This window comes from Panicum virgatum, chromosome 9N, assembly GCF_016808335.1.
Source record: "Panicum virgatum strain AP13 chromosome 9N, P.virgatum_v5, whole genome shotgun sequence".
In the NCBI taxonomy this organism is placed as follows: Eukaryota; Viridiplantae; Streptophyta; class Magnoliopsida; order Poales; family Poaceae; genus Panicum; species Panicum virgatum.
The window spans coordinates 33,790,287-33,804,816 of record NC_053153.1 but is presented as its reverse complement, the minus strand read 5'-3'; the positions used below and the strand labels follow the sequence as shown (position 1 = coordinate 33,804,816).

Here is a 14,530-nt window from a genome sequence, read left to right as displayed (position 1 = left end):
GGCCTCGCTGCCGCTGGAGAAGAGTGTGCTCTGCTGAGTGGTGGCTGAGGAGTAAAAAGGAGTCACCGGATATGGAAAAATGGAAAATCAAGATGGGCACTGATCTGTGTCACGCGCTCTGATAGGACGTACGTACGACTGCATGTCGCCTACTTCGATTTGTCCCCTGAAGATGAATTTTTTTTATTTTTTATTTGATTTATCAAAAATATATATCGTTATATTTTTTTTGCAAAAATGTCACCCTGCCGCCGGTTCGTTTGGCGGTAAGGAGTTAACGCCGGATGAACCGGCGGTAAGATCCTTGGCCCACGGCCCATAGAACTTACCGCCGTTTCATCCGGCGGTAACTCCTTACCGCCAAACGAACCGGCGGTAAGTGCTACTGCCGGGCTACAGCGAAACGGCGGTAGGTATTCCCGCAATTTTTTTTAAAATTATTTTATATGCTCCCACTGCTGTAATTAATTGTATAATTATTTTATAGGCTGTCTGAATTGTAATTATTTTCGATACGTTTAGAGATATTTCAGAAAATAATAGAGATAGCAGAGGTTAGGGAAATATTTTTTAAAAAATTTATACAAATTAGATTTAACTCTAATAGTCTGTGAAAATATATTTTTATAAGATATTCATGAGTTTCAATTACGATTTCGATGTCCTGTCACCTTGCATCAGATTCTTCTGCACCCCCACTATAATTATTTTTCACAGACTATTTATAGATGGACGTACCGCCGTTTGAAACGGCGATAGACATGCGTGAACCATGCCTATAGACCAAATAGCTCCATCTATAAATAGAACATCGCCCCATCTCATATGAAATCAATAGCCATCTCATACGAAGTCTTTAGCCATCCCCGCACGAACACCATGTATTTCTCTGGTTCTACCTACATTCCGTGGAACAAGATTAGAGAACCTGTGCCTCAAGGAGTGCAGGTTCCAATGTGCTTCTGCGGTTCGTTGTGCAAGCTGATGGAGTCCAAAGTTTTGGGCGATGACTTCGGCAGGAGGTTCTTCATGTGTGAGAACTACGAGTACGATCCGCCAAAGCGCTACGGCAAGGATAAAGCGAAGGTATCACCTCGCACTATCTAGTTTGCGCCTTCAGAGTTCAGTAAGTTAATTCTAACTCGGCTTGGAAATAGAGTCCACCACCTCTTTGTGATTTCATACAGTGGCTGGACACGGAGCAATCGACCGAAGCTAAGGAACACGTTGAGCGCGAAGCAAGGTGGGCTGCGGAAAGGTGGCAGCGAATGCTGCAAGAGAAAAAAATGGAGGAGAAGCGCAAGAAAGATAAAGAAGAGATCCAGAAAAGGTTCGCAGATGTGGAACGTCGGCAGGCGGAGGAGCGTGAAGCTGATAGGGAGAGGAATCGAGAGAGGGCCCGCCGTGCGAAGGAAGCAGGACCCGAGGCTATTAGGAAGGGGAAGTATCCTCGGTGCACTCAGTAGATAACTATCATGTAATGTTCGAATTTCATATTTCCTAAGGTATGTTAGGTCTAGATGGAACACGACGTTAGCGTGTTCCATGTATATGCCAGTGCAATTGTTATTGTAATTTCAATGTCAAATTAATCTGCATTGTGTAATTTGTACTAGCTACAACTAGATTTTTCAGAAGCATTGCCCTACAAATAAACTTTTCAGACTGACGCGATGACAACTCCCTGGGCATATATCGGCCAGTACACACAATAAAAACAATCAAAACAATCACCATTCATACATTGAACACAAATTAAATAGTGGTCAACACAATTCAACACACAGAACACATGACATGGCATGTCAGGACCTGTTGCAAGCTACGGTAACGAGGTCCAAGACTAAACCTAACATGCCTTAGGTAATTCGAACAAATGTTACTTTATTTATTCAGATGGAGCAGTACAACATCAATCATTCACGGGCAGTACCCTTATCACGTCCCGCGATGTCTGCTTTTGCACGCTCGCCTTTGCGTAAATCTTCATTCACCTTCTTCAACCACTCCATATATTGCTGATCACGATGAGTGATCCATGTGTCAATCCACTCATGGAAATGACACTAATGAGTATGCTTGTCATCACCAGCGTACTTTTGCAAACAAGAAACGATTCAAAATTAATAAAAATAACAAAAGCATATTTACAAATTAATCTATACCTGTGATGTTGCACCTCTTTTTTGGACTTCCTCGATATTCTTGCAACACCAATACCTCTAGCCAAAAGTCTCGTAATCACGAGATATGTTCGGAACACAACACATTTGGCAATAGCAATCGGGTGGCTCTACACCTTTCGGCCATACCTTGGAATTTGTAATACATCTATTGGGATCGTTAGGAGAGGGTCCTAAATTAGCCTCCATTTCCCGACGGAAAGCTGCCCAGGAGAATGAGGAGCTCATAGCTATTTGTTTGGGCTAATTAAAAAAAGTGGAACCTGAATTGCAAGTCTGTGCTCTCGGGAACCACAAGGTGCTCTTTTATACACGCAGGGCTGCCTGCATGTCCAAGCACTTTGAACACAGATATTACCTCTCACTGCTCCACAGTCGTCCACGGTTCTGCACTCGCACGCTCCACAACGCGCACTCATTCCACTTTAAACAACAACAGGACCTCTCACTGCTCGTAGCATCAGTACTCGCACGCTCCACAGCGCACACTGCTACCACTTTAAACACGGATTATTGCAACGACCTACTCATCGCATCGACCACTTTAAACTCGTCGTACTGTCACTGCATCGACCTACTCGTGATTATTGCACTGCCTTGACACATCCCATCGCCCGGAACACTACACGGTACCGGCGTAATCGTCACAATGTAAACCATAGGAATTACATCATAATACAACGTTAATGAAACACATAGCATAAATGCAGTGGCATGGCAGAACCCGTTGCAACTACGGTAAACAGATTCTGATCTAAGCTAACATGCCTTAGGTAATTTAAAAAAACCCAACAAATACAACGATGCGTCACTAGCACTAGGTAGTCCTAATAGCCGTACCCCCACGTAGCTAACTACGTTGAGCCTTCTCCGCAGTATCCACACATTGCAGGTGGTGCAGGCAGTGGTGCCGGAGGGGCAGGGCCCTTCTTCTTGTGACAAGGGCAGTTGCAGTAAGGAATAGTGCATGGTTCATCTTGTGAAGCGGCAGCATTGCTGGTATCATCATCTTCGTCATCTTTGTTACCCTCGTTCACTTCCTCGTAATGGTTCACCTTGCACTCCAGATCAAAGATATTTATCTGGAGGTACTCGATGAACTCCTGAACTGAATCAATTGGTGCAGGATCGTCCCACCTGGTAAATCCACAGTTTTCTGGAGTATCTGAAGACTGCAAAACAAATTTCATGTAAGGTGTCTCAATGAAGATAAAGAAATAAAACAACCGAGTATTACCCATGCGTGTGGGCATTTGAAGAAACACCGACCGCCATCCATCCCGTCGGTGCACATCTGCACTAAGCAGTCCTCACCATGTCTGCATTTTGGCCACGGTTCTCTACGGTTATCGTATTGTCGAAGAGGAGTTTCATTGGTAAATTCACTCTTATGCTGTGGCGGAAACTCAAACACTGGTTCTGGAAAGGAATCAAGTCCAAGAGGCCCCTCCCATATTATGGGGTCTCCCTTTCTTCCCCCTTTTCCTTTCCCAAAACCGTAGTAATTCTTCCCGCTAGGCCCACCTCCAGACATTGGGTATACAATGAGCTTTGGTGTTTGAGTGGTGCTGGGAGTTCACAAACTGGTGAGTATTTATAGGCGCACAAAGGTCGCACGCTGGTGGGTATACCCGGAGTGTGGAGTGTAAATGCACATGAAAATCCTACAGTACTCGCACGCTCCACAGCGCTCACTCCTACCACTTTAAACACGGACACGACCTCTCATTGCTCTTGATTTGTTCCCTCGCACGCTCAACACCGCTCACTCCTCCCACTTTAAACAACGACACGACGTCTCACTGCTCATGACTTCAGCACTTGCACACTCCACAGCGCTCACTCGTGATTATTGCACTGCCCCGACATATCCCATCGCACGGAACACTGCACGGTACCGGCCTAATCGTCATAATTTCACTGCACGGACATATACCATCGCCCGAAACACTGCACCGGCCTACTCATCATAATGGTACGTAATGGACACATCCAATCATAGTCTGCACAGGCCTACATAACATAGTATGACAGAACAAAGTAATTAACAAGCTACAACCTGTAAACTAGATGCGTCCGCGCTTGCCCCCTCTCCTCCTGCCACGTCGCTCTGCAGCCTGGCCCGCCCTAGTGTGGTGCTGCGAGTACGTCAGTGGCTCCGGCGGGATGGTCTGGCGAGTGGACCGACGACCCTGCTCAGGAACAGGCGTCTGCTCCACCTGACTGTAGTCCTGCGTCGCGAGTGGGGCACCCCCCAGCTGTGAAGTGCCGACGACCTCCTGCGTCGGTGCAGAAGAGAAGAACGTGTTCACCCACTCCATCTGCGCGAGGTTGTCCACCTCCTGAATCTCCTCATCGTCGTCTGTCCCTCCCACCTGCCGGTACTCTGATTCACAAACTTCCATCCATCAATATTTAATTAAAAATGTACTTGTTATCGCAAATTAACAACTGGTCTTAGACGTACCTAAATCGTGTATTGGACGACGAAGAGACGAAGATCCGGCGCCGTAGGGATCTATCGACGGAAACAACGACGAGCCGGGCGCTACACAAATAAGAAGTACAAGTTAATGAATAAAGTTTTACATGATACGGTATTGTAAGTGGCACGAGGTTAGAGTACGATTTACCTGCCGAGTACAAATGTGCCGGTCGCGGCACGTACGTGGGCCGAACTGCGGAACCCGAAGGTGTCGCCATCGTGTCAGGTGGCGGTGGCGGTGGACCTGACTGTGCCGCGGGTGCAAACCGTCGTGACGATGGACCGGGCACAAGAACCGGCCCCGAACTGCGAGGTGGGAGGAAGGTGTCGTCCTCACGACAGGTCACCGCTCGTCGGAATCGCTTGCACATATCGACGATCTTCTGCAGTGTGCTCTGGTGCTGGGCGGGCGTCATGTCATGGTACTGGCCCATACTCGACGAAGCCTCGGACTCAATCGCTCGTATGACATCGTACTGTACCGAGAAAGTAGTAACATCATATGCAACCAGTTTTGTATACTGCAAAATCAATCAGAGAAACGTACCGCTATGGCAAAGTTCTGGTCTCGAACTACGGGGTACGTCTCGGACACCCTTGCGGCCTCGATCCGAGCCTCTGGTGGAACGTGCACGACACGTGTGCGCGTCCTCGGCAGGTACCACCGTAGGTAGTCCGCGAACGCCTCGTCGCTGTGCGGCCGATCCTTGAAAACGACGTCGTCGAGGGCCGCGGCCCAAGAGTCTACGTAAGGACGGACCTTGTCGGCCCACCGCGAGCCTGGTGGCTGGCCCTGATGTGTCCACCTATAATAGAAAGCTTGAGCGATTCAATGCTAAATGGTAGGTTATAAAAAAAGATGAATTATTAACAGAACTATTTATTCGGTACCTGTGGACGTGGGCCTCCACTGAGTGCACAATCGGGAACGGGGTCTGCTGGTAGAGACCGAACTGCCTCATAACCCAGTGAACGTGGTACTCCTCGACCTGGATGTCGTAAAGGATCGGCTTCCTCGTCATCCAGTACTCGTGATCTCGCAGGCATAAGGATGAAAGACCGCTCGGTGCCCGGGCGTAAATGTCGGCTGCAGTGTACGGAGTCCACAAGAGCGTCAAACTGTCCCACGAAGTCGTGGTACGACTTTCTCGTCTGCACGCCGACCCAAGAAGGCTGCATAACGAAAAAATAAGTTAACCGCTAAATCGTACAGTTGTGCGGGCATGTAACAATAAGTAAAACAAACGATGTAACGTACCCTCCTGAGGCACCACAACGAACCCATCGTAGGTCTGTCGACGTCGTCGTGGTTTGCAGACAGCTGGACGTACGGCTCGAAGTCCATTTCTGGCCTACCGACGGGAAAGCGCTCGTACGACCAGAGCTGTAACAGTAGAGGACACCCAACAAAAATGGGCTCCTCTGCTGAGACCTTCGTCACGCCCGTGCAAAGACTCCTGTAACTCGCAGCCAAAACGGCAGAACCCCAGCTGAACTGTGGCATCTCGTGAAGTGGAGCATCAGCTATCGACCTCGCCAAAGGAATGAGCTGTTTGGGGCACGAGTCACCCTGCGAGCTGTAGAACATGACCCAGCCGAACAGCCACAGTAAGTAGGCCTCGAAGTGCCTGGCAACCGTAAAGTCGTCTGCGTCTGCCCTCATGTAGTTCGCCTTCAAAATGGTACGAGTCGCCAATGCAAATACGTATGAATATAAGTAAGGAAAGAATCAACATTTATGTACTCACACTGAACTGTAGGAGCCACCTCTTTGTCGGTCCGTGTGCGTGGTTCGTAGGCAAGGGCCGGTACGGCAACGCTAGCTCGTTGCGCTGAACCCCGGCGAACCGAGCCAAAAGGTCGTCGCGCCACGAGAGTCCCACGTCCTCTGCACCCACGGCTCGTCCAGCACACGGCAAGCCTAGAAGCATTGCCACATCCTGAAGAGTAGGGGTCATCTCACCGACCGGGAGGTGAAACGTGTGCGTCTCCGGACGCCAACGGTCCAGAAGTGCCGCGAGGAGGGACATGTCGAACTGAAACCGTGGAGCCCTGTCCCTAGGTGGACATACAGGGTCGGCCATTTTTCCCTCCACAAGTCGCGCAATCGGGAAAAGACCAGAAGCGCATAGCCTGCATCGCGAAAATGAAACATCAAGTTAGAACAAACGGTTACGGAAACAATTAAAATATGTGACAAATGTAACCCGTACCTAGGAATCCAATGACGGTGTATCGGCATCGTCGACATGGGCACACGTGCCCGAAACGTCCCTAAGCTTATGCCACGGACCGCAGACATGTACGACCGGTGGCGCTTGTCGACGAGAGCATCGAGCAACTCAGGGGTGGCTCCTTCCTCGTGCGCCATACCTGTATAATAAGATTTATTAGAAAAAATTTCAGAACATAAATAACAATATTAAGCATAATAACATTAAGTAATACAACAAATACGTAATAAAATACTAAATAAAACATAACGTAATAAACTAATAAATGATGCACAACAAATTACATATCATATAACTTCAATTTCCAATTACAGCAACAAAGTTGAACATACGTTTGCTCCACACATTACAACAAATATTCGTACGGCAAGACGAAATCAGTTTACGACATATTAGTTCTTAATATTACATAATTTAACATCGAACATGATTCAATATCGAATGACACTGTTTACAATCGTCATCGATCACATAAGGCCTTCGTTGTTCGGACGGCGGCCACGACGACCCGTTGCCTGCGTTGCCGGATTTGGAGCTGCTTCTGATGGGCCCGCTCCATCTGTGCGGCCACCATAACTCAATGCCATACAATCCTTGTACGTATGACCCGTCTCATGGCACTTCGAGCAAAGGCGGACGTCTCGACCAGCCTCCGATCGATCCATGTTATTTCTAATGCGTTTCTTCTTGCGTCGGCCCACCCCTTGAAACATTTCTGGATCTGGATCCGGAATGTAAGTTGCATTGTGTTCAGGATCAGTTATGAAGTCTCCCAGGATGCGGAACCCATAAATCTCGTGCCTCCAAGTCATCCAAATAGTTTCCTTCATGAAGTAATTTGAGACATACATACGAGGCTGTAGTCCACCAGCTTCAAAACAGGCAGCAATGACATGTGTGCACGGCATGTGCAACAGCTTTGGCTTATGACATGAGCAAATACAAGCATCAGGACGGAGAACACACTCCTACACATGCTTCTCATGCCGGCCCCCCATTCGGCCTTTGTCCCTACACATCACCTCGTACCGACGTTCCATAGAGCCAACTAGAGTCACCCGATGTAAATGGGCCTTTTTGAAAGCTGCCTCCATATACTCCGTAACCTTGTATCCGTAAACTTTGCGATTATCGACCATATCTTTCTGTGCCACAGCGTAACGGTCCCTAAAGTACTCTCAAGTGCGATACAAGAAGAACTCCACGATCCCAACAAGTGGCAATGATCTTACACCACGCAGCACCCAATTGTATACCTCGGCTAGGTTCGTTGTCATTAAACCGTACCTAGCACCTCCTTCATCAAACAGTAAAGCCCATTTCTCTTTTGGTTCGTGCTCAATCCACTCCGATAATGTCTTAATTGCCCTTCTCCTTTTGCGCCTGACATTCGGACCGTCCAAGCCCACGTCTTCAAGTGAGACCTGGTCGTCCTCCTCTGTATTGACAGATCTCTTCGCTAGCTCCGTCGTTTGCTTTTTTGTTAGCTCATCCAATTTTTTCCATAGGAATTTGAATTTCCTTTCCTAATTCTGGCTGCATAACCGCTTGAACAGCTTCATAAGGGTTTTGTTCTTGAACTGGCTATGAAAGTTTGCACCCATATGCCTCATGCACCACCTACTCTTTAGGTCCGGCCAAAGTTCAGTCCTACTACGCTCAGTAGAACCATTCTGTATGTCATCGATTGCTTGTAATATACCCTTGTGCCGATCATGAATCAAACACATGTTCTCTACATCTTTGACAATCATCTGCTTCACCCTCTGCAAAAACCAATACCAAGTATCCCCTGATTCTTTCTCCATAAAGACAATTGCCAAAGACAACAATTGTCTGTTACCATCAGCTGCAACAGCTGTGAGGATTGTGCCTTCATACATTCCTGTCAAAAATGTCCCATCTATACAAATGACTGGCCAGCAGTGCGGAAACGCCTCAATGCAAGCGCCCAAGGCCAAGAACGACCGTTGGAGTACCTGCTTTCCAGGCTTCTAGGCACATGGATACGTTTTCAAGTAGTAGTAGCTACCAGAATTTCTAAGACATATAGTGTGCAGCAATGCCGGCATATTGTGATACGAAGCTTCATACGTCCCCCACCTCATCTGCAGCGCTTTCTGTTTCGCTCTGTAAGCTTTGTTGTAGCTAATTTTATTTAAACTCCTCCTCAACAGCACAAATGATTGACTTAGGTTCATAACTAGGATTGTCCACGATCAAAGGGTACATGTAGTTAGCTATGAAACCTGCACTGAGGTTGCGGTGCTGTGGTTCTAATTGCTCAAGTAGGCATGTGTGCTCCACAATTTTTTTGACCTCCCAGAAATCCTGCCACTTGCCCATAGAAGCATACATCCTAAAAGGACATTCGCTTCTCACACAACACACGTCATATGTTCTCGGACTGCTCTTGACAACTTTGAACTGTCTTTGCAAAGAGAGAGTCGACCAACATTTTATAGCTTCCTTCATATTGTCACTGTTGGCATACACCGAACCGATGCATACCTCATTTTGCCTGTACTCCCAAGGGACCGCTTTACCTTCATTTACACTTAATTTTGAAAAATCATACCCGGACCAGTTGTGTGGGACATGATAATCATCGTCATCATCATCATCATCATCCGAAGAGTCATCATTCATTGCATTGTGCTGTTGTTCACCCTCCCTCTGAAACTCTTCAACTATCTCTGGAATGTTTTCCCCTCCATCAGCCTGACCAGTTGCTTGACGAGGTTCGTGTGCAGCATGTCTATCATCTTCTAAAATCTCGAGTTCACCACCTTCTTCATGAGGTTCATGCATCGTTTCGGTTTCTTCCGATACTATATCTCCCTGCCCTTCATGATCTCCACCCGCTTCAGTTCCCGAACTAATCTTCTCGAATGTTTGCACAAACAACACAAGCGGTAAGCCTCGGCTACTACTTATATTGACATAGTTCCTTCAATTTTGCGTCCCTTCAAGCGGCAATAACTCCCAAAATATTGGTTCCCTTCGACTGACCACTGCCATGACAGAGATCTCATGTTCATCTCGACTAAGGCCGAAAGATTTAAATAGCCAATTGGATATTGAAATCCAAGTCCTCTTTCTAGCTCGGGGTATTTTTTTTGTGATCGAGCTAAACTCTGACAAATCTACCCCTTCAGGACCATATCTAACTTCTCTTGACCCATAAAACACTTGAAAATACAAATCATCTGACATGCCTGCCAATATTTACGACAATAATTACTCGTCCTTAGAATTTAATCAACGCTAAAAAATATTTCTGCTATTTTTACATCTATCTTAATTATTTCTCTATAATTTCTATTATTGACAACAATTTCTGTTTTTCTATAATATAATATTAATTAATAATATTTTTATGAGACTAATATGTCTGTTTGAACTCATTAATATTTTCAATTATATTCGTATGTAAACTAATATTTTCAATTACATGTTCTACGATTTTGTATCAAAATAACTTATTTTCAAATCACTAATATTTAGTAAAACTATTTCTACATATAAAACTATATTCAAATCACTAATATTTCTAATTCTAATCTACCAACTATTTTTACTAAAATTAAATTTTAAAATTTACCTGCGATCCGAGTGGCGAGCGCCGCCTCGGTGCGGCGGTCGGGGGAGCGCCAGCCAAAGCCCGGCGCGCGGGGGCCGGGCGTGCGTGCGGGAGGCGCGGGGGCCGGGCGGCGGCGCGTGGCAGCGAGCGGGCGGCGGCGTGGGAGGAGCGGGCGGGCAGCGGCGCTGGGGGAGCGGGCGCGCGCGGCTTTAATACGCAGGACCTTACTGCCGGTTGAAACGGCGGTTGGTACTTACCGCCGGAGATCCGGCCCACCACGGCCCACGGCGGTACGATCCTACCGCCGGTTCATCCGGCGGTAACAACCTTCCGCCGGATGAACCGGCGGCTGGGTGACATTTTTGAAAAAAAAATCATGACATATATTTTTGATAAATCGAAAAAAAAAATATAAAAATAAAAAAAAACTCCCTGAAGATGCACCAGCGAGCCGACAAGGAGTCAATCGGCCCAAGCACAAGCCCAATAGTTTGACGTATCACATTAGCTGCAGCTGATGGTCTCAACTAGGCATGCCGGCTGGCCATGTCGGGGGGTGGTCCAATTTATGGTCGTCCGTAAAATGTGTTTCGTACTGTCAATTCCTTTCCATCATAGTAAGAGCAACCTCACGTCACCTCTGTCTCTCCCCACTCCAGCAAAACAATCTACCATTATATATTTATATATTATAAAAATCTAACCTAATTTATATAAATAAAAAATTAACCAAACTTATACAATAAATTTTAAACAAAACTTTGAGGAAAAAAATTGAAAGAAAACTCTAAACAAAAAAAATCCGTGAAAATTTGGACTAGAATATTTTGAGATCGATAAATTTTGGAGAGAAAATTGTGGTACAAAATTTTGAACAAGAAAAAAATTTGGGAGCTAGAAAACTTCAAGGAAAAGATTTTGAGATAGAGAACCGGGAAATAAATGTTCTGACGCAAAATTTCAAGACAATAACAAAAATCAAAGAAATAAAAAAATTGAGCCGGGAAGGGCACGAACACATCCTGGGTAGCTGTCGTGCGGTCCACTGAACCCCACGTGCAGGGTCACTCAGGGCAGCTCATCAACAGCCGCGAGCGGTCGACCGCAAAATCAGTATCAGACCATGTCGGCCGTGTGTGCCGTCAGGTTGGGAGGATGGAAGGGGGAGGTAGAATTGCTACATTTTTTTGTCTGAGTGAGTCACCGAGAGATGGGAGAGCCTGTTATATTGTGAAATTATCATTTTTCTGAATTATATATAAGACATACTATATATACGTATTTTACTGAAAATAAAGGGTATTCATTTGAAAGCCCTTGAATTACATTGGGCCCGCCCCTGCTTGGATGCTGTCATAGTAGGCCAACCTGGCAAGATACATAGAATGAAGGATTAAATTAAGTTGCATGGAAAAGGTTGAGGACTAAAACGATCATTTTAAAAGTTTTAAGATAGTTAACTCACAACTAAAAGTTCCAGGATGAAATAGCCTATTCTACCTATGAAAAACTAGTCTTTCTTTTAGTTTTACATTTTTACATTGATTTCCTCGAGAAATTGATCTAATTTCATCAACAACTTATATACAATATACAATATTAGCCTAAATGTTAAACGGTGAGCGGCCGGTCACTCATCGTTTAGCAAAAAGTTAGTATACACAGTCGAAACAGTTTTACACAACATTACACGGCTAATCGGCCTACACGGCTACCCATCAAGTAACATTTACATGCCATAAAAACGACCGTGTAGGCGAATATTTAATTTTTTGTTGGGGGGCCATGGCCCTTGCCAGCCCCCTACCCCACCCCCTCTATCCAGGCATCCAGCAGATAGGTGTCTTGATAGGTGTCTTTCCCGTCAGGTTGGAACAGGACCTGGCGGTAAAGACCCTTATCACCGTCCCTTCCAAGCTGGAATACTGGTACTCAAAGGCAATTCCAACCGTTACTGATTTATTTATTTTCTAGTACTGAATAATCATGGTGGTTGTTACACTACAAGAAAATGGCTCATTCGTCCGTGGCATTTAGTGCTGGGCACATTTTGGTCCGGTACTAACATTGCTCCGGGGTCATTTTAGTACCGGGCCAAAATTTAAATATCCCCTGAGCCATTTTAGTACCAGCCCAAGACACCGGCTGGTACTAAAGGTCATCCTTTAGTACCGGCCGGTGTCTTGGGCCGGTACTAAAATGGCGCGACCATTTAGTACCGGCCCAAGACACTGGCCGGTACTAGCCCAAGACACCAGCCGGTACTAAAAAACGACATTTAGTACCGGCCGGTGTCTTGGGCCGGTACTAAATGGCTCTCTACGGGTTACTTCAAATGGAATGCATCTTCTACCCAATCACATCTGGTGCATAGGTGGGATGGTAAGGAAGCTACGCGCGAGGCTGGAGGTCATGAGTTCGAATCCTCGAGGCTGGAGGTCATGAGTTCGAATCCTCGCGACCGCGCACGCGCATTTACGCGTGAAAAACTCGCGTGACTTGCGACGATGCGTGTGTGCGGGCCTCCCGGGTGTTCGTTAATTTTTTTTCTTTATTTTTTGGGTGAAAAACCATTTAGTACCGATCCGTATTACCGACCGGTGCTAAACTTCCACTTTAGTACCGGGCGTTTTGACCGATACTAAATGGCACGCCATTTAGTACTGGCCAGTCAGTACCGGTCAGCAGCCCGGTACTAAAAGGGTTGCTGACCGGTACTAATATTGATTTTTCTAGCAGTGTTAAAAGCTATTGCGAAACCTCCAGGAGTAATATAAATGCCGGAAATGGCAAATGATGTGCATGTTGCCCTAGCTTCCAAGTTAGTCAAGTCGAAAGAGTGCAACAAGAAAGAATAGCATTGTCTTCGATGAAAGCTATCGGCTCAATGCTAGTCTGAGCAGATAAAGTGTATTTTATGACTGGAATTTGTAGAAATTTCCTGATATCTCTTGGGTATATTATTTAAGCACCAAACTGATGAGTTCTTACATGTGTTTAAAAATCTTCTTTGGTGCCAAAAGCGGAGTGATCAGGATAGTCTACAATGTCCCGAGGAAGGCCTTGTTGATTTCCGCCACTACCCTATCCGAGACGTCCTTCTCAAACATCTTGGGCAGGTTGGCAGACATGTTAAGCTTCACCGATGTGGTTGAGATCATCTTGTCACTAGCCACCAAGCTCTCCCTCTCCGCCGCCTCCATCTCCACCACGCTCCCCGCACAGTGCTCGAGCCAGACATCAAAAGAGCGGCCATGGCGGAGCTCGCAAGCTGGCCGATCACGATCTCCTCGAGCACCGACTCATTTCCCTCCCCGCACTGCACGTCCACGACGACCGCCGTCGGTGACCACAGGCTCCGGACCAGCAGCGACGGCGACACGTACGGCCGGACCTGAGGGATGCGCGCGATGCTCTGGCGGTGGCTGTCGACTCCCGTGGCGCCGTAGTACCTGTCGATGTAGTCCGGGTGGGGCGGGAGGTCCCTGCGTGGGAAGAGGTCGAGGAGGACGACGAGGGAGGATGGGCCGCCCTGGATGAGCTCCATGAGGAAGTGCGGCGCGTCGGTGGTGCCGTTGAGGAATACGATGAGGGAGGTGATGTCGATGGCGCTGCCAGTTGGAAGCGTGCGATGAAACCAGGCCTCCAGCATGAAGTCGATCTGCAAAGAGCATGACAAATATTTGGTCCATTCGTACCAATCAAACAGTGACTTGAACATGATAATACAATTATTACGAGCTGCGTCATTAAGAGCCACAACATTAATCCTCACATAATACAGTGCTAGAGAAACAGATATAGCAAATAATCTTAAACATCCTTGCAAAAAGGAAAAGCATTCATTTAGATATCAATTTGATGGACAATTTGACCTAGCATTTAGATTCTCAGATCTCCCACAGCCTCTCTCTCTCTCACAGACACTATGGAGACCAAACTGATTAAAGCACTACTAGAAAAAGAGGCATTTGTCCGGCTCCGGTTAGCACCGGTTGCTTTAAACCCGGTATTAATACCAATTTAGTACCGGTTCTACAGCACA

General features: G+C 46.6%; 1 long non-coding RNA gene and 1 pseudogene across 1 annotated transcript; both read right to left on the bottom strand.

Moving 5' to 3' along the window:
- Positions 1-4,163: 4,163 nt before the first annotated feature.
- On the bottom strand, positions 4,164-4,864 carry LOC120693398. The gene is made up of 3 exons (XR_005682981.1): positions 4,817-4,864; positions 4,651-4,731; positions 4,164-4,569 (listed from the first exon to the last, which is right to left on the bottom strand). It is a non-coding gene; the product is annotated as an uncharacterized LOC120693398 (long non-coding RNA).
- An 8,662-nt stretch (positions 4,865-13,526) lies between these two features.
- Positions 13,527-14,530, bottom strand: LOC120688028 (annotated as a pseudogene).